Source organism: Pipra filicauda, unplaced genomic scaffold, assembly GCF_003945595.2.
Source record: "Pipra filicauda isolate LSUMZ 115617 unplaced genomic scaffold, ASM394559v2 scaffold80_size11013439_pilon, whole genome shotgun sequence".
Taxonomy (NCBI): domain Eukaryota; kingdom Metazoa; phylum Chordata; class Aves; order Passeriformes; family Pipridae; genus Pipra; species Pipra filicauda.
In genome coordinates this window covers 603,403-630,803 of record NW_024104987.1, presented here as the reverse complement: position 1 = coordinate 630,803, position 27,401 = coordinate 603,403, and the positions used below count along the sequence as shown (strand labels likewise).

Genomic DNA, 27,401 nt, shown 5'->3' with positions numbered 1-27,401 from the left:
ACCCAGAACCTCAGATCTTCCGTGCGGCTGGTGGGAGGAACGAGCAGAGCCGCCTTATCACGCTCATTTAACTGGTTAATACATCTTCAGAGCAAATAATGCGGGCTGGGGGTGAACTGCTTAACCAACCTCATTACTATTGTGCATTTAGCAGCTTGGAGGAAGATAATACCTTTCAGGTTTGACCCAATTTTAGTTTTTGTTGTCATAACCATGGAAAATCGACCTTCAGAGACCCTCAGCAGTGAGCCTGAATAGGAAGTGATTTACAGCAAAAGTGCTGTGTGGAATGCTTAATGCACTTGTGCAGGAAAACAGACTGCGACCGTCTCCTGGCATCCCTGTCCCCACAGTGGGGGCTGGCCTGGCCCCTGGCATCCCTGTCCCCACAGTAGGGGCTGGCCTGGCTACTGGCACCCCTGTCCCTACTGCAGGGGCTGCCCGTCTTGCCCTGGCTCTGGGGCATATGCTGCCCAACGCACAGTCCCTGTGGGATGGGGTCGGTGGTGGCATGGCCGTGCCAGTGCTGTGCTTGCCTGCACATGCTGTGCTTCCCTCCCCACGGTGCTGGGGTGCTCCTCGGGTCAGCTGGAGCGGGGCTGGCCTGGGCACCTGCTTCCCTGGGCACCTGCTTCCCTGGGCACCGTCGCTGCCGGGGCTGGAGCTGCTCGCTGTGGTGGTGTGGGACCCTGTGGTCAGTGTGCACTCCATGGTCAGTGTGGGACCCTGTGGTCAGTGTGCACTCCATGGTCAGTGTGGGACCCTGTGGTCAGTGTGCACTCCATGGTCAGTGTGGGACCCCACGAGCACCGTGCACCCCGTGGTCAGCGTGCCCCCCACAGTCACTGTGTGCCCCGTGAGCACCTCTTGGCAGGGCTGTGGTCAGCCTGGCCAAGCGTGCTGGAGTCCGGCCCGACACGCTGACCTTGGCCTTGGCCAGACTCTCCCACCACCACCAGCCTGTGGCTTTTCTGCCGGTGCCCTTTGTCACCCAGTTTGTGCCGTGGAGCAGTGACAGCCCTGATGCCGCGCCGGCAGCGTTCCCACGGGTGAGGTGTCACCTGCGCCCAGCGGGGGTGGTTCCCATCGCTTCAGTTTTGTCTGTGGCAGGCAGAGACTTTCCCAGTCTTCAGCAGCCAGGGGTGCGTGGGACCTTCCTTTCACTCAGATAGGGAGGAGGGTGGCAGGGAGGTGACAAGCCTTCCTCCCCTTTCCCCGAGGCAGCTGTGAGCGCGGCTGCACCACCCAAGCCTGGCTTCATGCCGCTGCTGCTGTGATGTGTGGGTGGTCCCTGTGGCACGGGATGCAGTTGACAGCAGTGCCCAGGGCTGGGGAAGCACTGGGAGCGGGTGATGCCCACGGGGAGTGGATGATGCCCGTGGGGTGCAGGCACATCCCCAGGGGGATCAGCTGGGCTGCAGTAGCGGGGCCATGCTCTCCTCCCTCCTCTTCCCCCGGCTGTGCTGGGATGGGGGCACGACGTGGGCAGCTAATATTAGATCACTGAAATTCTGCTGTTTTGCAGCTAAAGGAGAAGCTGCTCCCTCAGCGCAAGAGTTGAAACTCTTTAGCCTTCCTCTGTGTCACCTCCATGGCCATGGATACCTCCAGGTGTGACGTAAGTGAGACCCAGGGAAAAAACATCTTCTGTTTAGCATCAAAATCCTATTACCAAGTGCCGTGTTCTGCTGCACAGATATCAGCCACGGCAGAGATAAGTGGGAAATAGCTCCTGGTTGAGCTGGAGCAGGAGCTGTATCTCAGGCTGCACAGGCGCCAAGTGCTGCTTCAGTGAGTTTGCTGCTGAAAGAAAATTCCTCTCCCCCCTCCTCTGCAATCCAGGGAAAACCACTGTGGGCCCCCCAGGCCCCCACTGCAGCCCCAGCCCTGCCCTGCTGAGGGGCATTTCTGTGCCACCCTGTTGCCATGGTGGGGTCTGGCAGAGTGTGCTGGGCTGGGACCAGGGACCAGCGTCCTCATGGGAGTGCAGGGGCAGTGGCAGGGGCTCAGCCTCCCGAAAATGGGCAGGTACAGCCCTGGTCCTGCCCCCCCTGCAGCAGCCGCCGGGCTGGCCTTAGGATTGCAGATGCTGCGGGCAGCTGCATCATCTCTCCATCTCCTCCCTGGGGTGCTGCTGGCTTTGATAAAACCGCTCAGCCTTCCAGGGGTTGGCTTGTCGATCTAATCGCTGTTGTTTAGTGTGTAGTAAAAGCCCGGTGGCTCCTGGGGGAGATGCACCATAGGGATCTGCAATCTACTTTCCCATCCCTCCTGGGGCTGGATCGCTTTCCCTGCAGGGGGGTGCTGCAGGGATGCTGCCAATGGTGAGGGATGCTGTTGGCAGGTGAGGGATGCTGCTGGGCCCCCGACACCAGTGGGGAACACGCCATCCCCATCCCCAGCACACACGTGGGTTTGCTTTTGAAAATAGAAGGTGCTGAAAAAATCCTGCTGTGCTCAGCTTGTTTCAGAGGTGCTGTTGGATTTTCCCAGTGTTTATCATGAGGTGCTGTTGGATTTTCCCAGTGTTTATCATGTCCTGCGCTCACTGCACGTGCATGGGTGGTTCAGTCTTGGGCAAACCCCACAGTGTGAGTCCCCACTGAACCCCTGGCTCAGCTGTGCTTCCTGGTCACACACAAACTGCCCAGGGCAGAGGGAAGAGAGGCTGGTGGCAGTGTCTGCTGGAGGGGACAGCCAAGGGGATATTAGGGGACAACCAACAGGGGAGCTGGGGACACCAGGAGGGCCTTAGGGGGCTGGCTGTGACAGACCAGCATTAAAGGGGTTGGGATGGAGGGGCTGGTGAGCATGATACTGCACTGAGCTCTAGCTCTGCCTGCTGATCAGGAGCAGACCCTAATGAGCAGGACTAATGAGACAGGAGGGGAATTCCAGTAAGTTTGGGGAGGCTGGGGAGTGCCTGTGATGTTCACTGCATCTCTATGGATTTTCTTTGGTCTGTCCCCAAACTGGTTATGGTGCCTGTCGTGGGGATGGTGCCCACTCCGAGCAGTGGGCTTGGCATGCTGGGTGACTGCTGGTGCCAGTCCCAGTGTGTGCAGCTCCAGCTGGTCCTGGGGCCAGCATCTGAACAGCTCTGTGGGTTGCCCTTGTCTCCTTACTGGCTCTCTGCTCCTGCGCTGCTGGGAAGCATATCCTTGTCCGGGCCCTGTGCTGCTGTGGTTATTGGGATGTGCTGGGATGGTGTTTGGGGGACACTGGTGGCTTCACGGGGTCCAAGCCAGTAGGCTGCGCTGGAGATTGCTGCAGAGATGGCCTGGGGGTCCTGACTCCCTTCCCACCTCCCTCTTGGCCATGCTGGTTTGGCAGCAGGGGGGGGATTTGCAGCCACACCACTGCGGGCAGATTTTTCCTTCGTCTTCTCCTCGGTTTTTAATGAGCCAACCTTGGAGGACCTTGAGCGCCGCTCCCGCAGCTCTGCTGTGACTTATCTCCCGGCCTCTGCCCCTGTTCTGCTGAGGGGATAAATCTCAGCTCCCGGTGCTCCGAGCCCATCCCGCTGCACGGTGCAGGCGTCATAACTCACGGCGGGCAGGGGGGCTGCCTGGCTGAAGTGCAGGGGGGACGTCTCCACTCTGTGCTGGGAAGGATGGGCTGCCCAGGGGAACAGGGAAAAAGTCCCATTAAAATAGGGGACAAGCTGTTAAATTGTTTCCTCTTCAACCTGGGTTGGAGAAAAGTACATGTGGGGCTGTGGGCAGCCTCCGGGGAGCCTTTGGGGGAACAGGTGTTTTTTTCCCTTAGGAAGTATTTGCCTTTCCTTGTCTCCATCCCAGGTGCTCATCTGAGGCTAGGGCTGGTGCTTCTGGAGAGGCAGGACCAGCCTCAGCATCCTGCATCAGTGCAGAGACCGGGATGTGTCCGGCTGGGGATCCTGAGCTGGGGACTTCCCGTGCGCCCTGTGCGACCAAACCCCATTCTCCAGGGCCATGCTTCCCCCTCCTGGGGGGCTTTACCAGTGGGCAGGGTCCTGCCTCTGCACATGTAAGGGGCTGCTCCAGAGCTGCCCCCCAGCCATGAGATAATTGTGCTGTTTGAAGGAGTGGGCCAAGCGTGTTAGTCCCTGGAGCCGTGGTGTTCTGAGGCGCCGAGCTCTGCCACGTCCTCCTCCGTTATTAGTGGTGGTGCCTACACAGGGACGGGACTGGAGCCTCTCCCTCTCTCTTTCAGGCTGAGAAGCTGCTGCTGTGAGACCCCAACGGCTCTTCCTGACGGCTCCAAGGGGCGAACACAAGTGTGAGCTCCTGCCTGCCACTGCGCCTGAGGCACCTGCTCTTGGTCTTCAGGTACGTTGTTCCCACCCAGCAGTCCATGTAGGGGAGGGCATGGAGGTATTTTTCTGTTGAGGATGAAGCTGCTGCTTCCCACGGCTGTGCCTGGGGCAACAGCCCACAATCAGCCCACCAGGTGCTTTGCACCGGCACTGGGTACAGATCCTGTGGGTCCAGACTCTCGTGCGATGACCTGGAAAAGGGGAGCATCACAAGGAGAAGGCATGCCTGCTTTGGTCCTCATGGGACGTGAGGTGAAGGGGTCTGGTCCTGCCTAGGGATCAGTCCCAGCCATCTCCCTCCTGCTCACTGCAGGAGCATGGAGGTCCCAGAGCGTGTGGGACCTGGGTGGTCCCCCAGCACGGGCAGGGGAGCGTGTGACCACAATGCACGCACAGCCCTGCACGTCGCAGCCTGGCTGGACCCGCCGAGAACCGGCTTCTGGCACCGACCGTGCTGCAAACCCCCCTCGGGGCTGCGTGCGCGGCTCCGCGTGCTCTGGGCTGAACCCGTCCCCGTCAGTTCACGTTACAGGGACTGGAACCCCCCTCGCGCTGACACCAGCCCGCACTGGGAGCTCACACCAGCTTGAGGAGGAGTTAAAATTTAAACTTCTCAAAGGCAGTAGGATTCTCTCCTCCAGATGAGGCATCTTCCCCATTTCTTCCCAGCGCTGCGAGTCCCCAGGGGCACGGCAGGCGCTCAGGGGGGCTGCAGCAGCGCTGTGGAGCTGCGATGACCAGGGACTGGGCTCTGCTTGGGGTTGTTCTGCCACTGCATGTGTCTTCCAGTGCCCTCCCCACCGACTGCTGCACTGAGGGGACCCCCAGAGCTGGGACTGCTCTTCTCCCCCTGGCATGAGCCAAGGGGAGTGCTGGGGGGACCCTCTAGAGCTGAGGGCTCTTCTCCCCCTTGCATAGGCGAGGGGAGTGCCCGGGCAGGTGGGAGTGCCTGTGGAGCTGTGCATCACTGTCTGGCTCCAGTGAGGGGGGGTTGTGTGTGCCCCCCTTGCAGTGCCGCTCGCCGCACACCGGCTCCTCTACTGTGCCCCAGCCCCAAGTGCCTGCTCGGGAATCATGAAATGGGAGTGAGAGTTTGAGGCTCCACTCTGGGGCACAGGTCGTCCCGAGCCAGGATTAGAGAGGCTGTGCAGATGGATTCCCCAGCTGCATTCATCAGTTCAGAGGCAGCAAAGGCAGCTGAGCTCTGTGCATCACCTTGAAGCTCTTTTTTTTGTCTTTTAGAAAACTTTGGGTGGATGTTATTGCTCATGAAAGCAAGGGGCTGATCATGCTGGGAAGGAGCAGGCGTAGTGTGGGCTGGCACTATTATGCAAGCTTCCCACATGCAGCTCTGCCAGTGCACTCCGTTCCAGAACAACAGCACGCGCCCGCGTGCCAGCCCTGAGCCCACCCCCGGGTCTGCCAGAGCACCACGGTGCCACTCTGCCCACGTTGCCCTCGCTGTGGGCCCTGCCCGCGCCACCCGCACCATGCTCCTGCATCCTGCCACCTGCTCCTGCCCAGAGCCAGCAGCCCCATGGTCGGGTAGGTTTGGGGTGAGGGTGTGCACGGTCCTACCCAGCCCCACAGCTCCGTGGTGTGCAGGAGCTGCCCATCGTGAGCGTCCTGGCTGAAGCGGGAGTGCTGGGAGTTCCTCCCGGGACTTTGCACTGTACTGGGGCATGTCTGGCTCTTGGGGCTGGGGCTGTGCTGTTTACTGGGGGGCTGTCACCCCAACCACGATGCACGTTTTGCTCCTGCGTTGGGAGGAATGTGCCCGTCCTGGGGGATGTGCCTCATCTGTGGGGCTGGTGCAGCCATTGCTGCCAGGACCTGCTCTGGGCTCACTCGAGCTCAGGCCACCAAGTCTCTTCCCCATCCAGGTTTTCTCCCTGCTGCTTTTCCCCTCTCTCCCATGAGCCGTCCCCCTCGCTGGCCTCTGTGTGTGGCTGCTGGCCATGGACTGTGTGGGTGCTGGTGGCAAGCTCGTGCTCACTGGGCTGGTGAGGAGCAGCCCAGAGCAGGGAGGAACATGCCAATGCAGAGCCCCTGCAGCGACTCTCCCCATCATTCCCAAACCTGCCAGAGCACCCCCCGGGAGGAGAGCGCTCCTTCAAGGAAGACTTGGAGATGAGCAATGGAAAACATCTGACAGGGGAGCCCTTGAGGCGCTTTTGTTCTAGAGAGTGGGAGTGTGAGATCCGCTCAGACATGAAAGGCTGCACAGCTCCGTCCCCAAAGTCACGGTGAGGAGGAGGACGGGGGTGTGCGGCTGCACCGGGAGGTCATCCCGGGAACGACTGGCACCGGGATCCCCACTCCATCCCTCCCCTTCCAGCAACTAAATTAGGTCACACTTGAAAGTCAGTTTCTTGGCTGTGGATTTAATTTAGCTTTTCCAGGCTAGTTATCATATAATAAATTCCAGGAGATTTATAGAAAACATGCCCAGGGAGGCTTAGCCAGTGTGTAACAAGATTTGTGCCTCTTTCCCACTGTCGAGTGGCTCTGGCGAGCGTGGCGCTGCCAGCGGATGTGCAGGCAGGGCTGGCAGCCCCGTGGGAGCTCCCAGGGAGAGCAGGCAGCCCCAGCAGTGGGGGCTGTCACCCCTGTCTCTCTGAGGCACGGGAGGGTCCCCAGTGCAGCCGTTTCCTGCCCCGGCTCCCCAGCCGCCGTAAATCACCGGGAGCAGGTGCGTTCCCGCTGCTGCTCATCACTTGTCTTCTCGCCTGGGCTCATTGTGGGCAGTGCCAAGCACAAGCCCATCATGGCAGTGCCCATATGTGACCAGAGGCAGCACAGTGGCATGAGGACTCAGCAGCCCCAAGCACTGCCAGCGATGGGGAGCGATGGGGTGTTGGGCACCTGGTGCCTTTCTGCTCAAGGGGTGACAGTGTGTGGACCATCCCTGCTGGGTGGGGGGGCCTCGTGCCCTCCCTCCACTGGCTCCTGGGGCACAGGGACCATGAGATGGAGCTAAAAGAGGTGGCATTTGGTGGCATTTCGTGCTCCCTGCTGCTGGGGCGGGTTTCCCACTGCACCCAGAAGGCCGAGCAGGGAAAGGCACTGGGGTTTGTGGGGATTTATGGCACTGGCAGTGCCGTGCTGGGAGCGGGTGGCTCAGCATGGAGGGCACTGCCAGCGTGCTCCTGCTCTGCTCACTGCTAACGCTGCCCAATTAGTGTCTTATTAGTCACTCTGCGTGTTAAGGCATTAGGAACAATTAAGGGTGAGAAGAGTTTCCAGATGTAGAGGCAAGTACTGGAGCTGGGAGCTGGCAGTTCTGCTGGCTGCTCCCATATGGAAGGGATCTTGTGCACAGCAGGACTCACTGCGGGGCCACGGGGCCAGCCTGGCTAAGGGTCCCAGGGCCACTGGGGTGCAGGGAACCCACTGCGGGGCAGCCCTGGGGGCAGTGCCCACCTCTGCCATCAGCACCACAGCTGGGGGCCACGCAGAGGTGGGATGGAGCCATGGGGGGTTGGCGAGTGTGGGAAGGAGCTGCTGGGATGCCCACGGATGAGGGGCACAGCCAGGCACTGCCCCTGCCCTGAGTAGAGGGATGTTCCACCAAGCCCTGGGCGTGCTCCACAGGGTTGGGTTTGTAAATGAGCTCAAATGAAACATGTATTTACTGTTGGGGCCGGGTGCGAGTCCCTCGGTGCACCCAGCCGGCGCTGGCAGCCTGTGCTGTGCTGTGCTGTCCTGGAGCATCTGGGGCACGGCACGAGGGGCCAACCACCTTGACAGAGATAGCGCCGTGTTGTGACACTTTGAGGTGCAGGAGAAGTAGCACAAGCAGAGACGAATGTGACTTCAGAGCCCAAGTGCAAGTGACTTCAGCTCGCCAGAAATAGTCCCCAGGCAGTGCTGGGAGAGGGGACCTGGAGCTGGCAATTTCTGGGAGTGTTGGGGTGCTCCTGTGGCTTGTTGCCCCCATGCAAGGTAAGCTGCACCCCCACTATTGCTCCAAGGACTGCACCCCCACTGCCCCCCCTCCATGGCACTGGAGAGGCTGCCAGCCAGGGGTCAGGGAGCTGGCAGTGGCTCTGGCCAGCACAGGCGGTCTCTCCTCAACACCAAACGCATCACCCTGTGACAAGCACTCAGAGGGTTCCCCATCGACTCCTGGAGCCTCGGGTGCCCTCATGGTGTGGAGGGAGTGGGGGGCTGCCCCAGCCTTTGGGGCATTCCCCCAGACACTGATGCTGTGGTTTCCCCCTCGCTGAGCCAAGGCCGAGTGAGCACCGCGAGGTGCTGACACGCAGCGGGGCAGCAGAGAGGGGGACAATGGCCTTCAGCACACTGGAATATTTTCTCTGCTGCTCTCCCCAAGGCGAGGAGTGGTGCTTGGACAGATGGTGTTTTTGAGTGACCTTGCAGCTCTGAGCGGTTCCCTCGGCTGCTGAGTAACGGTGGGAGCCGCGGGAAGCGGCAGCGGTGCCGCAACCTGCTCGCGCTGGCGGGAGCCTGTCAGGGAGCCAGGGCTGGGAGGAATGTGGGGTAAGCCAGGGGATGGAGCCAGAGCCCGACAGCCCTGAGGTGATGGCTGCAGGGAAGTTCAATGTGCACCACAATCCCTGGCTCCCCTTTGCTGTGGGAAGAGTGTGGTGTGTCCAGTGAGGTTATTCTGAGCCTCCAACAGCTCCTCCAGCCTGTGCCCCTGGCTCTTCGCTTCAGCAGTGGGATCACGATCACTCCTCCTCTCTCCTTGTGCTCTTCTTTGGGAAAGGCCTGAGTTTTCTCTGGGAGCCAAGGCAGCAGTGCCTGCAGTCAGCACAGCGGGGCCAAGTGTGAGGAGAGCTCTCCTGCCATTGCCATGGTGTGTGGGGACACACTAGAGGTCCAGGTCGTGTCCATGAGGGCAGCAGGTAGAAAGTCTTTTGCCATGTGAAGTTTCTCTTGGAGCTGCGATCCAGGACTGTGGTCCTGAGGGAACAGATCCAAGCAAGGGGAAGAGGGCACTGCAACGTGCAGCTTTGCCGTCGAACAGTCACCCTGGGCAGGCTCATCTCCTCTGGCACCCTTGCAGCCTCCTGCCAGCTCCTGAGGGCTGCAGCACCAAGAGGTGTCCTAAATTGGGGAAGGAACAAGGAGCTCTTGGCACTCTCTGGGAGCATCATTTGCATTCAGGCGCAGCTCCTCGCTGTGAGGGAGGCGGGGGCCCGGCAGCCGAGGGGTGAGGAGCGGCCGCACTCTGGCTCCGGCTGTCGGAGCATCCCGTGGGACAGCTGCGGAGGGGGCTGTGGCTCGGGGATCACCGTGCTCCAGGTTTCTTGTTTTCATTCTTCTCTGCCTCAACTTTGTGTCCGAGTTTGCTGTCCAGGATTTGTGCCTTTGCTTTTTCTGAACAGGAGTTGTCATCGTTGCCATCTCACTTCGGGGCCGGTGCCCTGTGACGTGATCCGATGAACCACGGTGGGGTTGGTTGTGTTCCTGTCTGTTCTGTGCTCTCTGGGGATGGAGAGGGTCTCGTTTCCGTTGCATGGACCACAAGACCAGCTGGGGCCAGGCAGTTCCCAGCCGGTGGTCTGTGATGAATTTCTGTGGGGTGGGATGTTGTCCCCTTCCTGGGGGCTGCTCCAAGCTGGGATGTGATGTGTGGCAGGACAAGGGGAGCAGCGGAGGGTATGGGGGTCTCTGAGCGCAGCAGGACAGGGTGTAGGACCCCAGATTGCTCTGGAGTCATCAGAGGGAGCAAGTTGGGGGCAAAGGGCTCCCGCTGTGTCTGGCATGTCCTGGTGAGGCGGGAGTGTTGTGCAGAGGGCAGGATGCGGGTGCCCTGCAGCCGCTGCGGAGGGATGGTGACAGGGCACTGTCCTCCCAGGCTGCCCCGCGCTGGTGGCAGCGCTCCTGGGCAGGAGTTCTTCCTCGGGGATGGGGCAGGGTGGGATGAGCCCCAGGGGGCTCTGCCCCTTGTGCCACGGGTACTGCCGGGGGGCCGGGCACTGCTGGGCGCTCAGCTGTGGCGCATCACCCGCCGTGCCGGTGCCAGGCTGCCGCGCAGCATCCGAGCAGCTCCGGTTACTTAACATGCAGCAAGTGTTGCACTCGGAGAAATTTAGACGTAATTTTTTTGTGCTTGCATGTAAATGTGGGTAGGTGCTGTCCTGATTGATGGCAATTAGCATTTTCTAACGGTAACAGATGTTCGGATTGCCAGGAGGCTGGTACCTAACGCCCACGCTGCCATCTGTTCCGCTGGGCACTGCCTGGGGAAGCGGCACCAGCACCGCGGACCTGCGGGGCCGTGCTGGGGTGTGTTTAACAGCAGTGTACAGGGGGGGTTTATTATGGTTTTTTTTTCTGGGGGAAAATAATAATAATAAAGACGTTTTCAGGTTTATAAATAGTACACTCTGTTTATTATGGGATGGAGACTTTCCATCTGATCAGCAGCCTGGATTGCTGCACAGAGTTAGGGAAGCAGTCTGGACAGAGCAGGGAGCAGCAGCACTTGATTTTCTAGGGATGCAGTGGGAAGAGGCTCCAGTGTAGTGGCCAGCAGGTGTCCATGGGCCAACCCCCTGTCCTCTGCCTGCTCCCTGCAGCGGGTGGTCGCTGCTCATGGGGACAAGGGCTGCTCTGCTTTGGGCATCACTTTTCAGTTCCGGGTTGGAAGCAGTGAAACATCTGTGTGGTGTTTAAAGGTGTGTTTTGGGAAGAGGCCTAGAGCCCCGAGCCTTATCCCACTGTCCAGGCAATCTCACAGCATCCCCTTTCCTCATGTGGTGCCTGTCCTTCCCTGTTTTCTCCTGCCTCCCTTTATCTGAGCCTTTTATACCCATTTATTCTTGTGCCAACATCATCCTTTACCCTGACCAGCTCCTCCCAGTGCCCATTCCTTGTGTATTTATAGAGAAGTCTTGGCTGGGCACGGACCAGCTCCTCTGTCCTGTCCTTCTGTTGGCTCCTACAGCAGCTCCCCATCCCCTGGCAGCTCTCCCTGCTCCTCCAGCTTGACCTTCCCAGACAGGGTCATCCCACGGCACAGATCCAAGCCAAGCACAGACCTTTCCCTGGAGCTCCCAGTGCCAGGCAGCCTGGAGCACACTCACACTCGCACGCTCACACTCACTCTCTTCCCAGATGCCGGAGTGGTGACTCAGAGTCAGCCCATGGCTGAGTAATGCACCAAGAAGTGTCTCCATGTGGTTCCCAGGTTGGAGCAGATGCTCCCACGTGGTCCTGGTGTTCAGTGGTTTGGACTTGGTGCTGCTTGCTAGCTCTGGTCTCAATGTCTGCCAACCCCCTCTGGGCTGACCCCTCCTCCTGCCCCCAGCCCCCATCCCACTGGGATGCTGCTGCCAGCACAGCCCCTTGCATTCCCAAATCACATGTTGCATGAGCTGCATTAGGTATGGGCAGATCTTACCTGTTTGTCATATATTTCCACCTTGGTTTTCACTGAGCTCCTGTTCTGCATGATGGGGTTTCTGGGGGGGGGTCTCTCCCTACCCCAACTCCTCCTGTCTCTGTCCTGTGCTTCCCAGTGCTGTGGCCCATCACAGCTTGATACAATGTGTTGGGCCAGTTCTGGGGGGTTTCTGGGATGGAGGTTTCCTTGTTCCTCTGGTTTGAACTCACAGGATTGCTAACATTGCTCTGGAAGGACCCTGGCACTGTGCCAGCTGCTCCGTGAGCTGCTGCAGAGGGAACCAGCTCCTTGTGGGTGGGAGTTTTCTGATGCAACGCCCAGGACAGGACCCGGCTCACGGCAGGACCAAGTGTGCCCCTCTCCCACTGTGGATTTCCCAGCACTCAGCTTCTGCCCAGCTGTGGAAGCCAGAGAGGTGGTGATTGAATGACAAGAGGTGAATTAGATGGAAAGTGCTTTCCTGCTTGCGGGAGACCTCCCACGTGTTCCTCTTCCCAATTTTCCTTTTAAAAATGTGAGTCAGTCATGGTGCACACAGAGGCAATACTGGGATCCTGGGATGGCTGCTGAGCGCTGCAGGGACAAATCCTGTCCTTGGCACTTGGCAGCTCCAGCTCAGGGAGACTGAGCTGGGTTTGAGCTGAAACCCCAGCCTTGCTGAGCCCCAGGATCCCCATCCTGGGCAGCCTCAGAGGGATGGTGAGCTCGGCCACAGCTCTGCTGCAGCTCCAGGAGACCCGAGGCACTTCCCTCTGCCCCTCACAAGAGATGCTGGCCCTGCCCAGAGCTGGGCACAGTGCATGGCACAGGAGTCACCACATTGTGCAGAGGAGCCATTGGGTAGATTCAGGCTGAGCCAAAGCCTCACCCTCGTGTGAGAGCCGCAGCACTGGCCCCAGGGCAGCTGGTAGTGCCTGGGAGGTGTGTGTTGGCTGGGGACAGGGATGTGGGCTGGGGATGGGGCAGGGGGCTTGAATGCAGACAGGCTTCTCCCCCATGCTTTTTTTTCTGGTTGGAAAACAAGCCCGCTTCGTCTTTGTTGTTCTTTCCCTCACTTGCTTTTCAAATTCATCTGGGAAAACTTCCCCGGGTGCTCACAGAGGTGTCACCAGCCCGACAGCTTGTGCTGCTCTAATAAAATGGCTTCGTAGCAGAGGGTTTGATCTATTTTTAAAGCAAGCTCCACGCTGTCTCCTCCCGCCCTCCCACCGGCAGCGAAACAGAGCCCGAAGGCTCCTGGGAGCGTGGCAGCGGCGCAGGGCAGAGCCAGAGCCCTGCTCACAGCCGTGCCAACGGCAGCGGTCACAGCCGGGCTGGCTGTCCCCATCCCTGACCCCATCCCTGTTCTCTGTGGCCGGGAAATGCTCTGGGGAGCAGGACAGGGCTCCCTTTGCTGCACTGTCAGGGAGAGGAGCTCTCTGCATGGTTTTTATTCCTCCAAGCGGTGACTGTGCTGTATAAATTAACATACGGAAACTTCGCTCCACTTGGAAGTTTGGTATTTTCTGCTCGTTTGATGCTCTGTTATTAAAACTCAATTTTCTGCGAATAAAGTCCTTTAAATAGAATTCGTCTTCCAGCGATGACTCATCGCAGAGCAGCAGCTCCTCGCAGGAGAAGGCAGCACGAGGGCAGGTCTGGCACTCGCAGCCTTGGGAATCCCCAGATCAGCTCCCGGGGCTTTGCCGAGTGCAGGGGAAGCCACCCCAGATGCCTCTGCTGCCCATCCCACTGGCTCCACCTGCTCCAGCTGCTGCCAATGCCCAGGGGCTTGGCACGGGGATCAGATCCCTGGCTCGATCCGGGTGTCCCTGGAGCCTGCATACCGGGAGTGGCAGAGGGCACTGTGCTGTCCCCGCTGCCCACCCGCCTGTGCCACTGTGCAGCTGGATGGAGGCTGGATGGAAGCAGTATGGATGGGCTGGGGCTGAGTGGCTCCTCTCCAGAGTTTGACCAGCATGGCAGCAGATCTGCACAGAGCAGGTTTCCCCAAGGAAGGAAGAGGAGGGCACGAGCGACTCTCCCAGCCTAGCAGCATCCGGCTGGGGCAGCTCTGAGTGGACCTGAGCTCCTGCAAAAATGAATTTTCTGCCCACTCTTGCTCTCCCCCTGGGATGCTGCTCACTCTGGTTCAAGGGTTCCTGCCAAGATTATTATTCTTTCAGGTCTGGCATCTGTTAAGGTGACAGCAGCTGGGGAGAGGGAAAGGATTGCAACAAATTTCTCGTAAAAAGTAGCTAAGTTGATGAAACCATTACAGTGCCTGCATCTGGCACTCCATCATTGTGACATGCCAGGGAGAGGGACAGGCACCTCCCGAGCTTTCCCCGGAGAGCAGGGCCAGCCCTCTGTCCCACAGATCCCTCTGGGACACACCCCTCCTGGTCTGTCCCCTGTCCATCCCACAGCCTGGGTGTCCCATGTCTGCCCATTTCCCAGTGCTGGTGCTGCTGCCAGTGTTCAGTGTGAGGGTCCCAGAGTGACCCTGGGGTCCCAGCTCTGGGGCAGAGCCATCGGGGGAGCGAGCTGCAGCTGGGGCAGCTGGGGCCACCAGGGGAGAGCTGGTGGGGCTGAGTGCTGGATTCCCAGAGCATTACCTGCTTTTATTAAAAATCAATGATGTGCTTGAGCGGTTACACTTTGTCTCCCTGACGGGGAGGCCACTGTGTCAGCTGGGGTGCAGGATCCAGCACCACTCAGTGCCACAGGGGTTGAGGGCAGCAGCGGCCACCCCAGGGCTCTCCAGTCCCCCAGCTGTCCTTCCCAGCAAGCACCATTTGTTTAATTGGCTTTCAGGCTGTGGTGTGGCCACCACGGAGGCTGCAGGTCCACGAGGGGGGTCCGGGGGGTCAGACCGTGCCATGAGGCTGCTGGTGGCTGGGTGCTCCCTCCTGACAAACACAGGGACCGTGGCCACTGCGGGCTCCCTTGGCTGTGCCATGGACTGCGTGGTCCATGCCACTGGAGCGGGATGCATCCCTCCTCCGTGCCCCTCCCCAGGCACTCAGGGGCTGCTGTGGAGCCTCCAGGAGTTGCAGGCAGGGCTTGGGCTCACTTGGCCGGGGGTGCTCTTTGCCACCAAGGTCATGGGTGTCACCAGCCACGATGGATCACCCGTGGTTCTCGGGCACGGCATCTGCCCGGCCAAACATGGTGAGACTCTGTTTGCCGGCCTTGGCCTGTGTCCAGCCAGGCTCCCTGGGTTTTAAATCGTGCCAGTGTCTTTTCCTGCAGAGGTGCTGCTCCAGGAACCGTGAAGAGCTGAAAGGACTCCAGAAAAGGCAGCTTATCTCTAGACCAGGTCTCAGAAATTGTTTTAATCCCTTTTCCACCCCCACAGCCTCCTTCATTCTTGGCTAGAAGTGGTCACCCCTGTTAAGTGCTTGCTCCTGAGCTGGTGAAGGAGGCGCTGGGATGTGGAAGGAAAACCCTTTTTCCTGGAGGCGTTGAGCAATTCCTTACCGTGACCTAGATGTCAGTTTAATGCTCCGGCAAGTCCCAAGCCTCGCATATGAAGTTGCCCAGGGGAAGAGGATATTTCAGGAACACAGAAGCTGCTCAGCAGTGGTAAAGTGCATGAGCTTTCCCTGGCAGGAGCCGTGCTGAGCCTCCGTCTGCTCGTGCCTGCCATGCCAGCCACGGAGCAGTGTCCCCTCTCCTCGGGGTGTGAGCAGGGTGGGAGGGTCAGTGATGCTCTGGCACACGATGGCAGTGCCGTGCAGAGCCCACGGTGCTCTGGGGCTGGGGTGGAGCGTGACCGGGAGCTGCTGGTGCTGCCTGCCCTGTGCATGGCCATCCTGCCCAGAGCAGGAACACTCCCAGCTCCGTTCCCACAGCAGAGGCTGGGCACGGGCTGCCAGCAGTAACGTGGCACAGGTGGAGGATGCACATGCCATGCGGGGTAAATCCAGGTTGCAGTCTGCCCTTGCTGTGGCCTCAGGTCTCATCTCCCCTGCAGATTCTGGGCTGGAGATGTGTGCAGCCCTCACCTTGTTCTTGCTGCTCTCCTCTTCTATCCATGTTAAACCAATTATTTTAATGGAGTGCTGTGTCCCCCAGTCCCCCCAGCCTGAGCCCTGCTCACACACGGGTCTGAAGTGTCTCAGCAGATGCCCCACTGAGTGGGTCTGACATGCTGGGGAGCCAGGCGAGGGACACTGCATCTGTCCCCCTGGGTCCTGGTTTTGGAGCTCCTGAGGGGTCACAGAGCTGTGCACCAGGAGAAGAGCTTGATCTGGGACCTTCTGAGGTTTGGAGGGGCTGAGAAATGGTGGGAGATGGTTGTGCCCAGTGTGGGAAGGTGGTGGCACTGCAGGACCGCACAGGGCTGGATTGTACAGGTTGGCTTTGACACATTGATGTGAAAAATGAGGTAATTTCACTCTGGTGTTGTTATTTATCTTTATTCTACTGTGGCAACTGCAGGTGGGGAGAGGAGCAGGGACTCCCTGCAACACAGCTTGAGGTAATGCCAAGCCCAGCTGGGTCCCTGCACATCCCTTGGCTCCATTATTTGCCACCTTCAGAGGGGCTTGGGATCCCAGAAGGGTCCCTGGCAGTGCTGACAGGTGCTGGTGCTACCTCATTCTCTGCCCAAGGCTTTCTCCCTCGTCAGGCACATCTGCAGGCAGTTGAAGTAACGAGGGCTTGGGGAGGGCGGGGGCAGCACTTGTGCCCTATAAAAGCCCCTCGAGGAGGGTGCAGGGTGTTTGCCAGTGGGGACTCTGCAGCTCTGCTTTCATCCTGTGAGTGCAGCAGCACGGAGAGGAGATGGAACAGGTTAGTAGGGTCGTGGAGGGAATTTTGTGCTTGTTTTGGTCTCTGAATGGCTTCTTTGTTTTTCCTTTGCTGCTGCCTGCCTCAGTTTACCTGACTTAAACAGAGCTCAGGTGTAACATCCTTTTGCAGACCATGTGGTGTAGCTGGTGTTTGCTGTTGGGTGTCCTGGCAAGGTTGGAGCTTGTCCCTGGCCTTGAGGCTCCTCCATCAGCCCTAGTGCTTGTTGTGGACCAGATGTTCTTCTCTGCCCTTCTGGATGGTTTTGTCCCCTCTTCCTCTCTGTTTCTCAGTGCTGCTCTGTGCCTGCTGGACTTGGGTGCATTCCCTGGGCTCTGCCAGGACTGGTCCTGTATGTAACCCACTCCCAACTCTGTCCTGCTGCCAATGCAGCCTTTGTGGCACAAAGCGCAACCAAAAAGTTGATGCTTCCATCTTGTGTTCCCCTGCACCTGTGAGTTCCCCTGTGGATGATTTAGAGCTGAAAGCCTGGGCTCTGGCACTGGGAGAGGGTTCCCAAGATAAAATAATCTCTGCCAGCAGCTGAAGTGACAGAAGCCCCATTAACAGCAGCATATGCCTGGGAACACCCGTGCTGCGCGGGAGGACGAGGCAGAGTGGGGGGAGTGCGGGAGCAGCAGCCCACAGGAAGGGGGGATGTGGGAGCTGGTAATTACTCTGCTGCCATTGGGATGCTCCTTGCTAATTTACAGCATTAGTGGAATCGGGATGTGATTCTTCCTCCTGAGCCTGGGCAGGGCGGTCCCCTGGTGCAGGCAGACGTAATTATCCACATTTAACTGAGGGCTTGTAAAATGTATTTGTCTTGCAGAATGTGAGTGTAATTGCTGTGAATTAAATACGGATGCAGTCGTGGCTGGAGCAGGACCTTGCCTGGCGGGGAGCACACAGAGCTGGGGCTCCCCGGGCTGCTCCCTGGCCCCCTGTGCCAGCAGGGAGGGAGGCTGCTGCTGGTCTGGAGCTGGGGAGGATTTTGGGGGTTTCTGGACATTACCCCGGTGCAGATCTTCCCTCCCTCGCTCTGCTGACTGGTCTGACTGGATGTTTGTGCTGACTGGATGGGTGTACTGACGGGAGAGAGCCAGGCAGCCTGTGAGTATTCCCGGGGATCTGCCGGTTTATCTTCTCTCTGTGTCGGTCCCGGGGGCTGCCTGGGTTTGTTGAACTCGTGTGCATTTGCAGACACTGATCCCGTGTGCAGCTGGTGCTGGGCCATTCCTGGGGTGCAGGGCTCCGTGGTGAGGGTTCTGCCCTGGTATCCTGCTATCCTGCCTGTTCCCAGCTGCAGCCCCATGGCAAGGGGCCCATCCCAGTGTGCCTGGGGGGGCTTGGGTGCCATGGAGCTCCCTGGAGGGGTGGGGAGAGGAGCCTGGGCACTGCTCAGTGACCTTCTGGGGTGGCATCACTGTGGGGGACACCAGATGCCTCTGGGTTTAGGGTGCTCAATAGACTACCTGCCCTGGGTCTCCCCAGTTCTGGTTGCTGCCTACCCCTCCCTAAGACAAACTCCCAGGGGAGTTTTAAGGCACTTGGATCTTTGCTCTCTGAGGAGCCATGTCCTTGCCTGGAGTGGTGGTGACAAACCCGTGACTTGGACCTGCTGAGCCAGGAGGAAGCAGTGCTGGGGTGACAATGGTGTCAGCTGTCCCTTGGCCCGGGTGCAGCTTGCTGGCAGTCACAGAGGTTTGGGGACCATGCTGCTTGGAGGGGAGTGGGGGCAGCCAGCCACTCTGCATGGCTGTCACCCCCTGCACCAGGGCAGGATGCTGAATGTCCCCCTTCTGCTTTAGGGTGACTATGGCTGTACCCCACTAATAGTTGGGGTGAAAGGCTGGGGGGTGACAAAGGGAGCATGTGTCGTGGGAGTGGCACTGGGATGCTGGGACCGTGCTTGGGGTCTGTGCTGGAAAAACACTGGTGGCAGGGGAAATGTGCAGGAAAGTGCTACAGAAATGGTTCATGGGCTGGAAAATCTGCTCTGCTGTGGGAGACAGAGCCTAAGTAGGTTGAACTTTTCATCCAAGAGAAGTTTAAGAGGTGGCTTTGCGACGTGGGTTGTTTTAGGCTGTGATCAAGAGATATCTATGGGTACAGAGCGCTCTAATTTAGCAGGGAAAAGACATAACAAGATCCAGGCTCTGAAAGCTTCAGCAAGACAAATTCTGACTGGAAACGAAGGGCATATTTTTATCAGGGAAGGTAATTAACCACTGGAACAGCTTAAGCCTGTGGGGGATTCTCTGTTGCTTGACATCTCTGGATCAAACCCGGATATCTGTCTGGGAGGGAGGCACTGAATGGGATGAACACGGGATTGGAGCCTTTAGCCCGTGTCCCAGGGCGGCTGTTGCTGGGTCTAAGTGCCCTTCCAGCCCTGGGCTGTAATATTCAGTGTCAGTACTTGGGGATAGGTTGAAATTTGGGTTACACAGGAGACATGGAGCACTAAAGCACTTAAAATGGGAATTAGGAGAGCTTGTCTCTGTGGAGAAAGGCTCTTGTTTTCCCTGAGGATTTTTAGAAGGAGGTGGCAAGGTGCTAAAGTTGCCTTCAAGTCAGACCTCTACCCTTTCCCCTCAGCTCCATTCTGGCCCTGTCCCCATTTGGTATCTGCAGGAAACCAGTGAAAACTTTCTCTTCTTAACTGTGAAAATCTGAACTCCAAATCCAGGCCTGTTTGGGGTTTTCCAGCCTATTTTTTGTGCCCATGCTGTAGTACCTTTGGCCAGACCGTGCTGCTCAGTGTTATTTACCCACACTGTGTGATGGGGCAGCAGAAACTTTCCAAAAGTCAAAGCAAGTCATGCTGCTCTCAGATCAGAGACCCGCACACCTTCGGGGGAATGAAATGAGATGGGGGTGTCCGTGACACACCAGTGTTGGCTCGTGCAGCTCTGGATCTTGGGCTGGGTCACCGTGGATGGATGGTTTTGTCTGTCCCACAGCCCTGGGTGCTTTGGGTGGGGCAGCGTCCCTGGGGCTGGCGGGGGTCTGACCCCAGCCGTGGGCAGCACGTTGTCAGGACACGGGCTCAGCGTGTGCTGGAGGGTTCCCAGGCTCGTCCATCTGCTCCTCGGTGGCAGCAGGAGGTTTGTGTGGACAGGAGGCTCTGGCCCTGGGCTGGGGCCAACCTGGCCCGGGCGTGCTGGGGGACGTGGGCAGGAGCTGCCTGTGCCCTGCTGCTGCTGCCAGGGCCACAGCTGGCACCCGGCAGGGCGCTGGTGGCCAACTGTGTGCCCGGGGCAGGAGCATCCTCTCCCGTGGACAAGGGCTGCAAATAGCCACTGAGTCAGACTCTGGAATGGGACCATCTTCCCAGGTACCATCGTTTTCCAAATAATTCTGAATATTTCCTCTGCTCAGAGAATGAATCCTGTGTCAGAGGGCAGTGCCACAGTGCAGGGGTGTTGAGTGGGATTTCTGTCACTCCTTGGTGAGACGGGGACTCGTTGTGCTCTGTCCCATGGGGCAGCGTGTCCCCATCTCTCTGCTCCCAGTGCTCCCCCAGCACTTGTGGGCTCCACACCAGGGCTGAGGCAGCACAAGTTGTGCTGACCTCAGTGTTTCTGGGCATGGAGAGCTGCTCCTGCCATAGAGCAGCTCTGTCACATGGTGCCTGAGGGCTGTGGGAACACGGCAGTGGCTCTGAGCAGCACAGCAGGGCTGGCAGGGCAGCACCGTGCCCAGCTGGCTGAGGTGTTACCCCACATCTGCCCTTCCCCTTCATTCTGGATCCAACTGCCCATGGGGTTGTGGGCACTGGCCTTCCTGTCTGGGGGAAAGGGGAGGAAATGGGGAACGTGGCACGAGAAGGGTTATTGCAGAAAGATTTCTGCCCTGTGGCATAAACACCACCGAATGCATGTTTGCCTTCATTTGCATATCGAAACATATCCTAAAGGCCCCTTGTTTGGAAAGTTCTGTTTTTTACTCCATCTTCCTATAGAAGGGAGGAAATTATTCATAATTAAAAAGTAATAATAATGTGGAATGAAGGAACCCAGCTGTATAATACCCGGCACAAAAGGGGGAGCATGGGGAATCTATTTTTAATGGTTTCCACAGCAACTGCGATTTTGTTTACAGTGATTTTCCTCCTGTGCTGAGAGGCTGTTCCCAATTTACATTTATAAGGAGCTCTTGCATGGGAAGCCCATCACTGGAGGGTGCTCTGGCACTCGGGGAGGAGTGCTGAGAAGAGAGGATGCGGTTGTGGAGAGGCTGGCTGGCGCTTCTGGGATGGGGTGTGATGAGCAGGACCCCCGGAGCCGGGCACCTGCCTGGGCATCGTGCCCTGGCCGCTGGTATCCTGCTGTGCACGGCTCCGGGGGCTGCGGGACACAGGAGCTGGTACAGCCCAGCCGGAGACACTCAGTTCAGCTGCCTCCAGGGCCGGGATGGTGATGCTGCCGGCTGGTCCTGGGCACCTGCCTGGCTCTGGGCTTGCCCAGCAGCACGGCTCCCCTGGCAGAGCTGTGGCCATGCTGGTGCTGGGCGAGCTGGGAATCGAGCCCCCGTGGAGTGGGGGGATGCCTGGGCTGTGCCTGGGAAGGCTGTGCCGGGTGTGGGGGTCCCTCGTGTCTGCTGAGCTGATCTGTTCACTCTGAACAGCCCGGGTCTTGGTTCTCCTGCTGCACAGGGGTGTCTGCTAGGGAGAGGAGGACGGTGCTCTCTGCTCCACCTGTGCTGCCTTTACCTGCCTGGCAGGCTGTGGAGCAGCCCTGTTCGGTGCTGGGGGTGCAGCTGGGTCTTCCTCAGGGCTGTGGGCTCTGGAGCAAGCCCAGGTATCACTGCTGCATGTGAGTGATGGAGCAGAGGGGAGGCTGATACTGGAGAGCTCTTCCAGGAGCTGGAAATTGAACCTTGTCTGAGAGGTGCTGATTTTTAACGAGGGCTAATGGAGCAATTTGCTGGGAGCTCAGTGCATTCCCTGGCACTGGGTATCTCCCTCTGGGGCTCCCAAAAGCAGACATGAAGGAGTTTTGAAGCGAGTGCTCCGATTCCTGTGGGAATAGCCCAGCTCCCAGGTGGAGAGTGAAGGGGTTTGTCTGTGACCCCTCCTGGAGTCTGCAGAGGATGCTCTTCCTCTGGGAGGATGAGGAGGCAGATTAGGGGGTTCCCTTCCTCTTTTTCCTCCAGGAGTGGATGTGAACACTTTCCCCCTTTCCTTGTGCCCATTTCTGTGTGTGTGTCCCTAGGGATTGTGGCCCAGCTCTCCTTCAGGATGGTGACAACACACCAGCCCTGAGGACCCTGGGCCAGTACTGGGTTTGGCCCCACTCTCACCCTGTGAATCAGGGTGTCCTGGTGTCCCTCAGGATTAGAGCTCTGCCCCCTCCCCTGGGTTCCCCCAGCAGGTGGGGAGGCTTTGCTTTAATTACAGACTCGTTTTCATGAGTAGAAGAACATGGTTGGCTCTTAGTGCCAAGGTCTGAGGTGGTGAGTCTGGGCTTGAGTGCCCAAGGGAAGGTGAACCTGAACTTGATGGTGTTTTAGGGCTCACTGGGATCCAGCCGGGTTGCTCAGGGGGTGCTGGCCCCTTCCAGCTGCGTGGTGGGAAGCTGCTGCCAGGAGATCGGCTACTTTCATGAACCAATAAAAGAAGGTTTTTATCACCTGTTCCAGCTAATTTTCTGTGGTTTGTAATGGCTTTGGGAAGCAGGTAATTGCAGCGATTGCATTCCATGTGTAGCATTAAAGGGAATTGAGGGGACTGTTTGTTAATTAGCTGTACTTGTGTGGAACCTGAAACATATTAACCTTCACAGAATCCCAAACTATTAGGGATGAAGAAGGGATTTAATGATGGGAGAAGCAGAAAAACAAGAAGCAATTAGGGTTCTTTTTCCCAGCATTGTGGGTGTGTTGGTGGGGGTGACTGGCAGAGCAGCCCAGCAGGCTCAGACAGACTCGGGGGGGCGGTGGGAGGGACCCCCAGGTGTGGGATGGGATGAGTGGGGCCAAGAGCTGTGCACAGGAGCAAACTCCTTAGGCAGCAAGAGGATTAACAGGGAGACCAGGACACCCATTTAACCTCCTGATGCTGCTGCACTCCCCTGTTTTTAGCTTTGTATCATCTGAGCTGGGATCCAGATGCTCCTTCCCTTTAAAATCCCTGGAGGTGTTCTGGGATGCAGCTGCGGAATAGCCCCGTGGTGCCACTGCTGGCTCAGCACCCTGAGGCCATTGGAGAGGGGCTCAAGCCCCTGGAGGCTGAAGTTGGAGGGAGGGGGTGATGGAGAGCCTGGCCTGGGCAGTGGGGCTGAGCAGTGGCTGTACTGGGAGAGTCGGCTCTGGAGCTGCAGGAAAGTATAAATGGTGTTTCCATGGCAACCGTTCAACATAAACTCTTTCTTCCCTCATTGTGGAGCTTGGGATCAGCCCTGGCTGCTCCCCCCCGTGGCAAAACCCTTCAGGTGTTGGTTATTTTCCACACCTCGGTGCAGGAGCCGGCAGTGGTGGCACCGTGTGCCAGGGCTGGAAGAGCCGTGTTGGCTCCTCTCGTGTCTGGGAGGCTGGGCACTGCTCCTCCAGGGATGTTAACTGCCCCTGCCCTGGCTGCACAGGAATGGGACAGGCTTCTTGCTCGCTCCCCTGCCCAGTGGGTGCTGGTGGCTCAGTAACTGGGTGTCCTGTGGCCCTCGAGGGATGTGAAGCCTGGAAGGACTTGGGGAGCTCCAGTGCTGCACATTTGGCTGGCAGCCTGTGAAACATCTCCTCTGCTCAGCACCTGCAGAGTGGGACAACCCTGGTCCTCCCTGTCCTTTAGTGCCTCTCCCTGGGAACAGCCCTGGTTTTCCCCATCCCTGAGCAGTCAGTAGCATGTGCAGTGGCATCTCCTGCCCAAAACTATTAAAACCTGTCCCGGTGCAAGGAGCTCCAGAGACAGACCCAGTTTCCTGCTGAGAGCCCTGTGCCTTTCCCAGCAATCGTTAGTACCCATCAGCACCATGCAAACAAACTCCCTGCTCCCCTTATTCCACCTAGCTCCCGATTTAATTAGGTTTTCCAGTTTTCTACTTGTCCTGGGCCGATCACTCCTAAAAACAGTGGAGAATTAATTTGCACCTGCTGTCAGAAAGCATCTCTCCCCAGTTAGAAAAATAATTAAGCCATCATCACACATCGGGGGTAATGAATCACTGTGCTCACTTCCCTTCACAGGTCGTTTGTTTCCTTCCATACTGGCAAAGAAGGTGCAAACTAAATGTGAGCAGCTGCCAAGTTATCCCCTTCCCTTGCTACCCAGTTTCATTTGGGCTCCATGGATGTTCCAGCTAAGCTGGGCCGTGGCCCTTGGAGAGGTCCTGAGCAGGCAGGTCAGTGGTTTCCCAAGGATGAGAGAACTTGCATTTGCTCCTTCCCACTGCCTGGGGGGTCCGTGGCCAGTTGGAGCGGCCATGGAAGGTGGTGGAAGGGAAAGGAAGTGATGTGGCAGGAGCTGGGCTGGGGGCACCCCCAGCCCACGGGTCTTGTGGTAGCTGTGTGAGGTCAGCACTGTGGAGCTCAGCTTTGATGAAAGTGTTTTAGTGGTTGAGTCTGGACACACTGTAATACCAGGGAGGAAGTGATCTGACAGGTGAGAAAGTAGAACTGCCTTGTATTTGCATGATGTGACAGAATTAGTGGCTTGGATGTAAATATGCCCCTGGACTTGGGCTCAGGAAGAATTTTCCTCTTAATCAGTTTGGGTGGGGGTTGCTGGAGGCTTTGTCCTTTCATCCAGTGCAGGTGGGTTCTGTTCACGGTGATCAGATGAGGACTTCAGTGACCTTTTTCCAGGACCTCTGGTCCTGTCTCCCTTCCCGGGTCATGTTGCACTTGGGCCATTTCCCCTTCAGTCCCTGGCAGGGGCTCCCGTGCTGGGTGTGTGGGGTTGCCATGGTCGGATGCTTCCACGTGTCCTCTATGGTTTGTGACAGAGGCGATGAAGACACACCACATGCTTGGAGAGATCCCAGATCTCTGCAGGTGTCTGGAGCAGCGGCCAGGAGGCTGCCTTTGCCTCCTCTCTTTGACAGGCACGTGTTTGTCTTTCCCTGGGGGTTCCCGTGCTCAGCGGGAGCCACTGGGCATGGGAAGCTGCCTCCCCTTGGGGTAAGACAGAGATGTCAGAGGATGCAGCACAGACGGCACCGTTCCTCCTGTCCCTTTTTCCCAGTGCCAGGCTGGCACTTCCCCTCTTTGCAGTAAATCGATCTGTCACTTCGCATATGGGAAGCCTTTGGGGGAGCGAGGGTGGGATGGTCTCATCCAGGTGGGAGGGGTCTGGGCGAGCTCCACGCTCTGGATGACGTTCCCGGTGTTCCCAGGGGCGGCTCCTCCTGCCCCTTCCCTCTGCGCAGCTCGGCCGTGGCTCAGCAGCTCTCTGGGTCTGCAGGGATGGGGGTGAACGTGCCTGCCAGCGGGGCCAGCAAATTCCTTACTGGTAACCAATGGCCCATCTGCTCTGGTGTCACCTGCCATGAATCCCCCTCCATGCTGCAGTTCCCAAATGCAGGGGCTACTCGAGGGGCTTTTCCAAGGGAGGAGCTCCTCAGTAGCTGAAGGATGGTGTGCGTTGTGCCTTTGTGACAGTGTGAGGTGCTGGTGGCCACGCAGTGCCATCAGCTCCTGTTCTCGGCGCAGTGACTGGGGGTGAAACTCTTTCCTCTGTCGGTCCGTGCTCACACCTGCTCCCGTGAATGCCCGGTGCCCACTTCAGTGCCAGCTGATTAAATTAAAGTCCTAGTGAGTTTGAATAATTTTCCCTGTGAAATGTGGCAGATGGCCTCCATTAGGCGTCTGCTCCCAGCATCTGCCAGGATGTGATCAACCCCTCTTTGGAAAATGCACAAAAGCGATTGGAAGTGGAGAGACCTGGGAATGGGAGCAGATCCCTTTATCTGTGAAGAGGGAGACAGATACTCATTTGGAAGCAGTTGGTGTTTGGGACGAGTAGCATCCACACATTCCTCCAGCCCCTCTGCCTGCCATACCCCGGGACAGGAGGAGTGAGGAACAGGGCTACTGTTCCTATCCTGCCAGGCCAGGTCACCCTGGAGGTATGTGGAGCCCTGAAACCCCGTGGTGTTGGCCTGGCTGGGGCTGCAATGTGCCTCTGTGCTGCAGTGTGGGGTTGGCTTCCAGCGTGCTGCTCCTTCTCCTCAGCTGGGCAGTCAGAGCAGCTCTCCGGGGAGCGTTCCGACCTTGGGGATCCTGGGGTGTTTGCACTATTCCAGGCCAGGCTCCGGGACCCCTGCTCAGCCCTGCTGTGTGTCCCGGGAGCTGCCCCGTGCCCTCGCTCCCATCCGTGTTGCAGGTGCCTGTGTGTGCTTATCCAGCCTGCGGCGGTCCCTGCCCTGGGACCTCGGGATGGGGGTACAGGGCAGGGGAGGCTGTGTCGGGGGATCTCATCTTGGGGGAGCCGGAGGGACCGGGGGGGTCTGGGGGCTGCGGGGAGCGGCGGGAGCCTGCGGGGGGGCCGGGCGGCCGGTAGGGGGCAGTGCCCGCCCGCCTGCGGGGAGACCCCCCCGTGTGCGGGACCCTCGGGGAGACCCCCCCCGTGGTCTGGGGTGTGGTGCGGACTTTGCGGGGGACCCCCCGGCAGGAGGGAGGAGGGGGCTGCCGTACCCTGCCTGGGCTGCCAGCTCCAGGCGGGCAGGGGCACTGCTCCACCTGAGATCGATAGGGATGAAGAAGGTTTCCCTTGCAAACAGCTTAATAAGGAGGAAAAGATGCCGCAGCTGTGCTGGAGCCACTGTAGGATGTGCTGGGATGGGCCAGGGATGTGCTACAGAGGGGATCCTGCTGTCCCCTGCCCGTGGGGTGGGTGATATCCCTGGCTCGTGGGGGGAAGACCAAGCTCAGTTCCAGTTCAAATGCATTAGAAGGTAAAGGCCAGTTCCCTGCCCCCAGAGATCCTGCAGTGGGATGAAATGCTGTAGCCTGTGTTTGGGAACAGGAACCAAGGTGAGGAGGAGATGCTGCTGTCTGGGAATGGCTGCAAGTTGTCAGATAATCCAGGGAAGAGCCTTGGGTGCTTGGCTGGGTGTGCTGAGCACCCACAGTAGGATGGAGAGGTGACAGGATCCCTGGAACCCCATCCTGGTGCAGGGGGGAGCCTGGAGCTCAACCTGTGCCTCTGCCGTGGGGTCCTGCTGCATCCCCCTGTATGTGTGCCCTGGTTACAGAGATGTTCTCCTTCCTTGCTCATTGTAGTATTCTTTTAATTAAATTAGCATCTTTTAATACATTTTGTCCTACCATCAGAGCTTAATGTCTCTGCAGCTGCAGGGAGCTCAGAGCAGCTCCAGGGCCCGTGGTGGGGTGTGCAGCCCCGCTGGTGGCAGTGCTGGGATGACCTAGCATTGGCCAGTACTGACCTTTCTGGGGTTCTGGGTCCTATCTAGAATCTCCTGCAGTTCCCTAGGGCTTGTCAGGAGCAGGAGCACAGGGAGCTCAATCCTTAACAGGTAGCAGTCAGGCAGTGCTGGGTGCTTATGTCTGGAGTTTCCTCCTGAGGAGGGTGCTGGGTGGGCTCCCTGGGGTCCCCTCTCCCTGCTGCTGCTGTGGGGGCATGGTATGGTGAGACTGGCCTCACTGCTGGCTGTCCCCAGGTCTCTGGGCTCCTGGTTTGGAGCAGGGGGGTGTTACAGCGGTGAGTGCTGCTGTGGGTGCTGTGGATGTGCTGGTCCCAGCAGCATCCCAGTGAGGAGGGGAGTTGCTCTGTCCCCAGCTGTGCTGCAGCAAGGGGCTGCCATCGTCACTTTGCTTTGCGTGTTTGCTGCAGTTGTCTCCTGGCTCGGCTCGGGGGGGCCGGCTCGGGGCCCCACGGTCACCCTGCCTTGCTGAAGTGCAGCAGAACACCTCAATTGTTAGTCGGGGCTTGTCAGCTGCATCGCAGGAGTGGCGGGTAAAGTGTTCCAGCAAAGAAGATAATTGAAAATC

At 58.5% G+C, this 27,401-nt stretch overlaps 2 protein-coding genes across 10 annotated transcripts in view; one reads left to right on the top strand and one right to left on the bottom strand.

The window, feature by feature from the left end:
- RBFOX3 (RNA binding fox-1 homolog 3) overlaps positions 1 to 27,401 on the top strand; it is a 142,192-nt gene that overhangs the window by 60,752 nt on the left and 54,039 nt on the right. For 8 of the 9 annotated variants that reach the window (XM_027717000.2, XM_039390251.1, XM_027716991.2 and 5 more), the window contains exon 2: positions 4,195 to 4,310. The gene's annotated coding sequence lies outside the window, so the exon portion shown is untranslated. Of the gene's footprint in view, positions 1 to 1,525; positions 1,619 to 4,194; positions 4,311 to 27,401 lie in introns of those variants that run through there. The other variant, XM_039390252.1, reaches the window with a different exon arrangement.
- Positions 1 to 27,401, bottom strand: part of ENPP7 (ectonucleotide pyrophosphatase/phosphodiesterase 7) — a 115,441-nt gene that overhangs the window by 60,859 nt on the left and 27,181 nt on the right. The gene's annotated exons all lie outside the window — the stretch shown is intronic.